Consider the following 9710-nt stretch of genomic DNA (forward strand, 5'->3'; position numbering starts at 1 on the left):
TGAGTCAATATGTGCTGTTGTTGTAACTAACTCTTTTTATGCAGGCAGTATGGTAATCTCCTGTGGTCACAAGTGGGAAACCCCCTCTTTGCATACCACCTTGTAAAAGCACCTCTCATGACTCTCCCCAGAACAGAGCCTCCAAAGGGGAAGATTCCTCTTCAGACCTATCAGGCATGAATGTGATGAAGGAAAATGTTCCTGAGGTATCCTTAGTCCTCCATGCTGCAAATTAAAGTTCTTGGAGCTGAGAATAACAGGGAACTCCAAAAGGATGTTTCTCTTGAGTTAAAGTCTTAACAGACTTCCCTTGGATTATGTCCAAGGCCAGCTCCAACACCAGCCCACCACTGAGTGGGGCTAGGGTGTGTTTCTTTCCCAGAGAAAGAAATATCCCCTATAAAAGAAGGGGTTTTCTTTTCTCTTCTGGGGATGGGCTTTTCTACGCTCTGTCTAGGTGAGCTGCCACATATCTCACCTGCTCTATGGCAGCACCATGCCTGGGATCCTGACAGGAAGGGCTGCTGATGGGACTCATGACATTTGAACACAGCCTGAATCTGGGCTGAGCTCACAAAGAGTCTGTGCTGGACAAGGGGAACCTAGCCACCTGCCTCAGCATTCAGCAAGCATATAGACAAGTGTAGGTGTAGCCATACTGAATTCTAGTCACCACAGAGCACCCCATAGCATAGTGGCTGATGCTTATTGCTCTACTAAAATTGTCATACTTTATTTATTTTAATTAGAAAAATAAAAATATTTAATTTCTTCTTAAGCTTTTTTTTTTTTTTTTTCTCATTCTGCATATAAGATAATCCAGTAACTATTTAATTCTCACTTACATGGCACTTTTTCTTCTGGTAGCAAATATACTTTACGTTCTTTACTTGTGTTTCTATTAAATCTTAGTACTTTTTTTTAATTAATGCTGTGTTCTTAAAAATTTGCAGTGATCTGATGGAGGAAACTAACATCACAACATTTTCTCATATTGTGCTTGCAGTTCATTTACCCCTGGTACAACACAGCAATTGTGTAGAATTAAAAATAAAGAGCATCACATTTTCCAGACTGAAGGAGCAAAATGTCTTCCCCTCAGCTGTGCTGGAGCAGCTCAGCAGAGGAGTTGCGTGGAGGGTGCAGACATGTAGGAGTAGGGAACTTTTCCATTGCCACATAATGCCAAAACTTGACAGTTGAACCCTAAGCAGCACCCTGTGTGTCATCCATTTGTTCTTTTGACATCTGACTTGTTTACAGCATGAAGATGTCTCTCCCACATATGGGGATTGAAACTCCCTGAAGTCTAACTTCAGATGCCAAGAGATAGGGTGGTTTACACCTTTTCCACTGAGATAGGTAAAAAAATTTTCCCTAGTATGAAACTTTTTCAAGGGTTTGATTTTGCTTGTTTTTCTTGTGGATTAGATAGGTACACTGGGTATACTGAAGATTAATGACACTGGAGAGCATTTATACTGTAGGTGATCTCCCTACGTAAATTTTTGTCTGAAGTCAAAACTTCTTACAGCTCAGAACTGAAGGTCGATGGACTGCGTAAAATGATTAAACCTTTTCAATGAATTCTTCTTTATCAGAACATGAATATTAGTACAAGGATGACTTTAGGAACATTTTGTATATCTTCCCAAATCTGAATTGTGCCTGCATGACATGGAGGGAAATGTAAAAGCAAGAAAGGATTTTTATAATCAAATTAATATCAGTCATTGTCCTTTAGAGATAATAAAATTCTAAGCATAGGACAAAATGTTCAGCAAACATCTTGATTCTGTATCTAACATTTCCCTTAAATGAAAATATAATGGAAATTATTGTTCATATGTGGTACAAGTAAATAACATCCCTTCTTCTTGAATGCAACTTACACCCACAAGTCCTACAAGAATTGCTTGAAGAAGAAGAAAACAGCCAGTGTCATTCCATGTTAATTATTAGAAAAAAAAAATTCTTTAATAAACTGATTCCATGCTTTGCTGGTGTCAATTTCTGGCCTGGTTCATAAAAGCAAATGCATAGACTTTTGTGAGGAATTTGTTTTGGTGTTGTAGAATTCTTGCACAGAAATATCTAGAAACTCTTGCTGGTAAAAAACCCCATGCCCATTAAACTGAGAACTGATACCCTGGCATAATTAGTAATATGTTTGCCATAAGAAATCTTTACCACATGATTTCTTCAGTTATTTTCTGCAGAGATCAGTGCCAGATTTGATCTCATTCTACATTTTCATCTCTGTCCAGGAAGGAAATATCAAGTCATTACTTGATATTTTTGGTACAAACCAAAGATCCCAAGAAACTGGGAAAAAACTAAATATGAATGAGGAAGAGGAGTCAGACAGCATAAAATAGCTGGATTAGCAAACTAGACCTGCTGAAACAAATGCACTTTAGTACAGGAAAGTACAAAGTGGGGTATTACATCCTGAGAGCAACAAAGAGAATTGGGGGCACAGTGAGAAAATAGCACAATATGAGCTTACAGTTTTACAGGGGTAAAACTGTTTAGGGAAGTCCTGGTAAGCTAACAGAAAAAGTGTTTCTTGCCCCTGTATTTCTCATTGCTGAATTTATTTTTTTTTTCCCCCATGCTTAGAATTTAGTAATTCTAAAACTTTTAACTGTTTCTTGATAGGTCTCACTAAAATCACAATTTTATCTTTATTAAGAATATTTTCCCACTACAAAGAGGGTGTTTATCCCTTGATTATGTCAGTAAGTCAAAACAGAAACAGATAAAAGCCAGCTAGATGAACTTCTCACTTCACTTCCTTGTTCATGCCACAGTGGTTTATTCTCATCTCCCTTGATAACCTTGAAAACCTCAGAGTAAACAAGTGGGTCCTCTATTTGCCCCAATTTATAACATTAATCACCGTGTAAGCCGGATACAAATTCCCTGGTACATCTCAACTGTATTATGATTCAAATAAGCTGAACACTGATCTGCAGCCAGCTGCAAGTGGTGTACAGAAAATTGTGACTCAGTACTTTTCCTTGTTGTTTGAAAAAAATTCAGATTTTTGTTTTTTCAGAGAAGAAACCGATAATGGAGCCAGGTAAATTTTTGATGCAATTCCATTAACTACAGAGGAAAACTCTATTTTCTTGAATGCATTATTAATGCACATAGAGGATATACTGGTTTTGACAACTGCCTTGCCATTAACACTTATTCCAAACAGCCCTGTCCTGAATACACCTTCATTTGGTCTGATTTTCTACAATGACAACATGTTTGCCCTGAACTAGGAATTTTTTTGAGAATTCAAATACATTTCTAGAACACTGTGAAAATAACCAAGGGAATGGTAATAAAACAATGGTAATGAATAGTAATTCATTAATATTTAGGTGTTGTCCAGTTCAGAGACATGCATGTGGTTTCACATGCTCCCTTTGGACAAATTTAATTTTGATTCCTCTATATCTCATGGAGTACCTGAAAGAAAACAAGACAAAGTGACTTCTGAAAAATGGAATTGTCTCCAAAAAGTGAGTCTCAGTTGATCCCAGAGTTATGGGATTGTTAGTGTGCAGTGAGTACATCCGCAATGCAGATAGAAATAATTACTGTAATTTACATATCAGACCTTTCGCCTCAGAGTGCCAGTGCACATTGTAATCATCAATTAATTTAATCTCATAACTATTGAGGAGAGCTGAGTGCTATTTCTCCAATTTTATTCCAGATTTCCGGATATTCTCCAATTTCCAGATATAAATGGGAAAAGTCAGAGGTTAATTTCCCAGAAACGCAAAGCATTTGAAAGCGTAACACACATTCATTTCAGGATGTGCTCATTGCCATAAGTTTTGAGTGGCACTGTCATTTGCTGCATCAAACTGATTAGTCAGGAATGTGTGTTGCCTTGATTTTCTAACTTTCTCCAAGAGGAAACATCTCCTTAGAATTGGGTTGTGAGATTCAGCTCATCAAACGAGTCACCTTTACAGTGTAAATATCTGCATCTGGACTAATCACCTGGACACTCCTGGCAGTCAGGGAAGGGTAAGACAACCGAGATGAATTCCACCCTGCGTGTCTGCACCACAAAAGCGGAATACCAAAACACAACCTACCCCAGCTGTGGTCATCCACTTACCCTTGATACACAGAAATTCACTGGAAAATATGACAAAACATATCCAGGGGATTTCCACACAGCCCTTGATGTTATCTCTACTGTTCTAATTCAGTTTCAGAATAAAGCACTCATTTGTGCTTTTTCTTGTGTCTACTTGCCTCTGCTTCAACCAGCTCAAAACAAAGAGATTTTAAACATATACTGGCTCCATGTGCCTATAAACTCATCATTTTCTCATTTTCATGATGCCTCTGATGTCCTGTGCTTATCTTCCATTTACTGTAGGCTTTTCTGGATTAACTTTATCTGCTGATGACATTTTCATCATTAAAGAATTAAAATAGAGATTTAGTCAATCTTTTATGCATTAGCAAGTATTTTTAAATAGTATATGTCTTTTTGGCTGGGGAAAAATAAATCACAATGTGATCTAGCTGAACTTTCTCTGGAGCTGAAAATATTGAGTTACACCCTGAATTACAGCATATATTGTAAATATCTGTTATTAAAAACATAATTTAAAATAAAAGCATATTTAAAAGATTAAGTTTAAGCTTAAAATAAAAGATTAAGCACACCTCTGGCAGCTATAATACAGATATTATTACAGACTGAGATTTCATTATTGACAAGAAGAAAAGAGATACAACTGCTGTGTTTGCTGCTGGACTTCGGTGAGAGCTTCATTTGAAGTTTACTGTTAACTCAAAAAGAATATACTGTGAAATTGGGAATGTCAGCACTTTGCAGAGCATGGCCAGACTTCTGCATTTCTACAGATAAATCCATTTTCAAGACAAAGAAGGCAAGCATAAAGGAGGAGCCTTACGGACTAGAAATTTTCAGGAAGCTGTATTTGTGACCCTCATCTTTTGCAAAGCCTCAGGGAATAGAAGAACATGATGCCCTAGGAGCTGGCTCAACAGTGGGAGCAAACGAAGATGCACCTAGACCAGCATGATAGTGGGAAAACAGTGAAGCAGAAACCTCATTGCACTGCAAAATGCAGTCACAGGTACCTTGGGAAGTTGGCTAAAGCTGGAAATGCTGTGTCATCACTTCAGCACATGAAAATGTGGAAAATACAACAGAGTTCTGTACGTTAAAGATCATACTGCTCCTGATCCCAGCTGATGGCAAGTTTCTCTTCTGGGAGGGGAAAGTGAGCTTGTATCAGAGGATAGACATGTGGCAATGATATAGCTCAACATTGTGGATGGAAGTCAATTTACAGTGTGCAGGTGCACAAACCAACCAAATCCTCAGAAAAAATCTTACCACTCTGAGGAAAATTCGGTGTATCATGGTGCTCAGGGTGGAAAGCTGGTGCAGCCCCTTTGCAGAGGAGATGAGCAAAGATAAAGGTCTGATGCAACACCAAGCTATCTGAACTGAAAGCTGGTTAATTAAACCATGAAAGCCCGGTGACAAGAAATTCTACCTTGTTAGGTCCTCTTTGCTGAGTGCACAAAAGAAAAAGCGAGAGGAAGAAATTCTGGTGATGAATATGTTAAATTTGACATTCATATAGACTTAGGTTTGGCTGGGCCTGATGGGGTTGAGCTACATGTTTGGTGTGAGTAATGCATTTTGAACTTTAATGGTGCACATTTCTGATATGACTCAAATGCACAGGAGTGCCAGCAAGCACCGCAGGCTTTCCTGTCTCCAAGCACCTGATCTGGCACCAGCCTTCAAAGAGAAGGGCTCTGCCAGGGGTTATCGTTTATTGTTCTATCACAACTGCCTAAACTTCCCTTTTTAAAAAAATGTCTCTGGAAATGATGACTTTTCCTTTAGGCAAATGTAGGCTGATCTAGACATACCCATGACTGTGAAAAAGCTATGCAATATCATTTCCCACCAAAAAAAAGGAGCTTTGTCCTCATTGCAGGTAATAAATTACAGGATAAATAAACTTTAATCTATCATGCTGAAATATCAGTTCAGCTACTTTTGTTGTCTTTTAAGTAGCAGTGCACTCAGGACCACAGCAAAGGCTAAAACACCTAGTTCCCATTAAACTGTAGCAATCCACCAAGACATGCATCTATTTAAATGCAATGACTTTAAGAATGAGGCTTGTTCAGGTAGGCATGCCTTTGTGGCATGAGGGTACCAACAGCAGAAATTTAAAAGGTGCATCTTTTCCCTCCAGAATGTAGAAAAGGAAGTAAGAGACTATTTTTTAAACGTTATCTAACCAAATTTCCATTGTATTTATTCTACAGAATATCTCATTACTCAGGGGCTGGCTGAACATTGGTCAGTGGTGAGCAGTATCGTGCACCACTTACTTTTCTTAAGTTTTATTCCTCTCTCTCTGTCTTTATTTTTATTTTTATTTTTATTTTTATTTTTATTTTTATTTTTATTTTTATTTTTATTTTTATTTTTATTTTTATTATTATTATTATTATTATTATTTTGTTTTTTGGTAGTAGCAGTATATTTTATTTTGTTTCATTTATTAGATATTATTTATTTGTTATATTATTAATCATTTGTTTCACTGTTCTTATCTCAACCTGTGAGTTTTAATTTTTTTTTCTGATTCTACTCCCCATTGTGAAGGTGTGAGTAAATGGGGGTGCATATTTTCACTCCAGAACATATAAAAGAAATAAGAGACTATTTTTGTACAACAGCTGACCAAGTCCCCAACAGAACACCTGAAGTAAAGTTGTAGAAACAAATTGAATTATTACAGCTTTACATGAATACGAATGTTACTGGACTTTGCAGCAAGACATTTATCCAGCAGTTTACACTCTTCTCTCACCAGTGTCAGGCAACAGGAAATTAAATGAGTCCAGTAGAAAATAATGTTAGCATGTGGGATCTCTGAGTAGACAATCTCATGCAATGTCATACTTCATGCCTTTACCAAATTCTGCCCCACAGTGCTCAGCAGCATATCTGACAGAGGTCAGTAGGAAAAGCATTGTTTTCAAAGCACAAAGCATCAAACGGAGATGTGCTCCTCTTACCAGATCCCCAGCTCACTGGCTTTGCTTTACATTGTAAATGAGAAGGGGATTTTGACTCCTTCTTGTCTTGTCATGACAGCCAGTAGTGACTATTTTAGAAAACAGTACTGGCTGGGAGCTGGACTAACTCATCATGTGCATTTCTATGAGCTCATATGAATCCCTTGACATCAAGCCACAAACAGAGAACAAAACCTAAGGTTCCCCCTTCCCTGGTAATTTACCAGGGGAAATCTGAATTCCTGCCCAACAATATGAATGTGTACTAGAGCTTAACCCCAAAAAAAAACTTCATCTGGGGGAAAAAACAGCCAAACCAGTAACAAAAAGCATAATTTCTGTCAGAGATCAGGGGTAGTGGGAGGGAGGAGAGTTTGCATTCGTAACATTCACTTTGGTGAGGCTGGAGGAGGGGGTAGTCTGGATATCATGCTGTAGACTGTCTTTCAGTATTAGACAGAGGGAATGTTTTTTAAAATTAAGATTAGTACAAAAAGAAATCATCATAAAACTCCCAAGCAAAATTACCTGCTCTTATTTTAGATTTGTCTTTGACTGACAGTACAAGAGGTTTTTTAGTATAGATATATGTATACATACATAGAGGCTTTTTTCCAGTTGACATTCATCTTGACAAACGGAGATGTAACCACATGGGGCTGACCAGGTTTCCTGCAGCAGCTGTTTGGTGGAAAAGGGCTGCAAGAGCCCTTGGCAAGGGTGCTGGGCTGCCTGGGAGGCAGTGGGTGGACAGCCATGGCTCTGACCAGACAGCAGCAGCAGGCAGCTGCTGAACATGGGCAGCCTCATTGAGCTGGCTTGACCACAGCTTGAGAAGTGATAACATTTGTGTAGGTGCAGGACTGGGCTCTGAGGTACATATGTGTGTCCTACTGCATTGAACAGCTAGATCAATAACCCACCTCTGAGAGCTAGAGGCAGTCTTTTCCAAAATAACCATGCATGGTCAAGGAAAGGGGAGTTAATGAAACAGCAGTTCAATTAAACCCCTTGTCTTTCTTACTACTCAGGTAGAACAACCCTTCTGAACCAGGCAAGGGTTGATGCTAAAAGTATTTATCACTGATGTGGGAGAAAGGGTTAGCACAGAAATATGACTGAACAAGTTTAGTTTAGTCTATTGAATCTGTTCCCATCAGTGACGGGTTTGCTGCTCTGTATGTCAGATGTGGTGCCTAAGGAATGGACCACTCCAGTGTACTTTTAATTCCAGATTTTAAAGGGCCTTTGCAGTTTAAAATAATCTGAAATTATAACTTTTTTGTGTTGTGGTTTTCTCTTTTGGTGTACTTATTACACTACAACCTCCTACTCAAGTATGCAGGATAAGATTATGCAGCCACTCCTCCCCTGTGGCTCCCGTCTGAACGAACCATACATTATATCACCATGATGAACTCATGTGCACAAAATTATGCTCAGCATTATTTTTTGGGGGGATTTATACCTGAAACATAGTCAACATCTACACACTAGGAAAGTCTCCATGAGTCCTCTCAAATACTGCCTTCAGCTCCAAAAGTCTTTCATCACCTCTGTCAGTAAAATCTCCAGGTATCTGGAGGATATCTGTGGTGGGTCTGTGTCCCAGACTGCACAAGCATTTCTGCTGCCAAAGTCTCAGCAAGGCTGTCAAACCAAGCATCAACCTGGACACATGGACTGCCAGGTCTTGGTTCTACCAGATATCCCTGCCTACTCATTGCCTCCAAAAGACAGGTAGAGATGAGCAGGGTAAGTTTATAATTTTTGTTCAGTAGGTTCACTATCTTCTTGACATAGCTGCTCAAAAGTCCCTGCCGTGCCTGTTCAGAAGAAGAGCTGAGCATCCAGTATCCCAGTCCCAGGTGGGAAAAACACCTCAGAATATCCCAAGAGTTTTGATCTTGTGAAGGGGGCCTATTTTTGTGTGTTTATCCTGATCAATGAACTACCCTTTCTCCTATGCCTATCACTGGCAGTATAAAGGCCACAGCTGCCAGGTAAGAGTGGTTTAGCTGACTTCAGACACTGAGGAATGGGGTGGTAGAGATTAGGACAGTCTGCAGCAAGTGCAGGGACATCAGGATGAAAGACAGCTGGCAAAGCAGCTATCAGGTCAGTAGCTCAGTGTTAAATGTTTCAATCTAACACAGCACATGTTGTTTCATGATCCCAAACCTGTTAAGTGGCCTAGTAGTTTGGATCATGCCAAAAACTTGCCAGGCAGAGCACTGAAATATCAAAAGATAAATCTATGCACTCTCTACACTGAAAATGTACTAAGTGATTTCCTCTTCTCTTTATCATGTTATCTGTAAATTGAGTGGTTATATCCCTGAGAAATCCAGAAACATAGATAATATTCTGATCATCTTATATTCATCTGAAGTATCCCTTCCCCAAATAAAATGAATGTGTAAGCCTCTACAGAAATCCCTTTCTGCACTATATTACAAGGAATTCCAGTATAATATAAGTAGTCAATAAGCCATTTGTTTTATATTAGGACTGTTTAGCCTGGAGAAAATGCTCTACAGCTTCATGAAGGGAGGTTGTCTCCAGGTTGAGAGTCAGTCTCTTCTCCCAGGTAAAAGTGACACGAC

Source organism: Cyanistes caeruleus, chromosome 2 (genome assembly GCF_971803275.1).
Source record: "Cyanistes caeruleus chromosome 2, bCyaCae1.hap1.1, whole genome shotgun sequence".
In the NCBI taxonomy this organism is placed as follows: Eukaryota; Metazoa; Chordata; class Aves; order Passeriformes; family Paridae; genus Cyanistes; species Cyanistes caeruleus.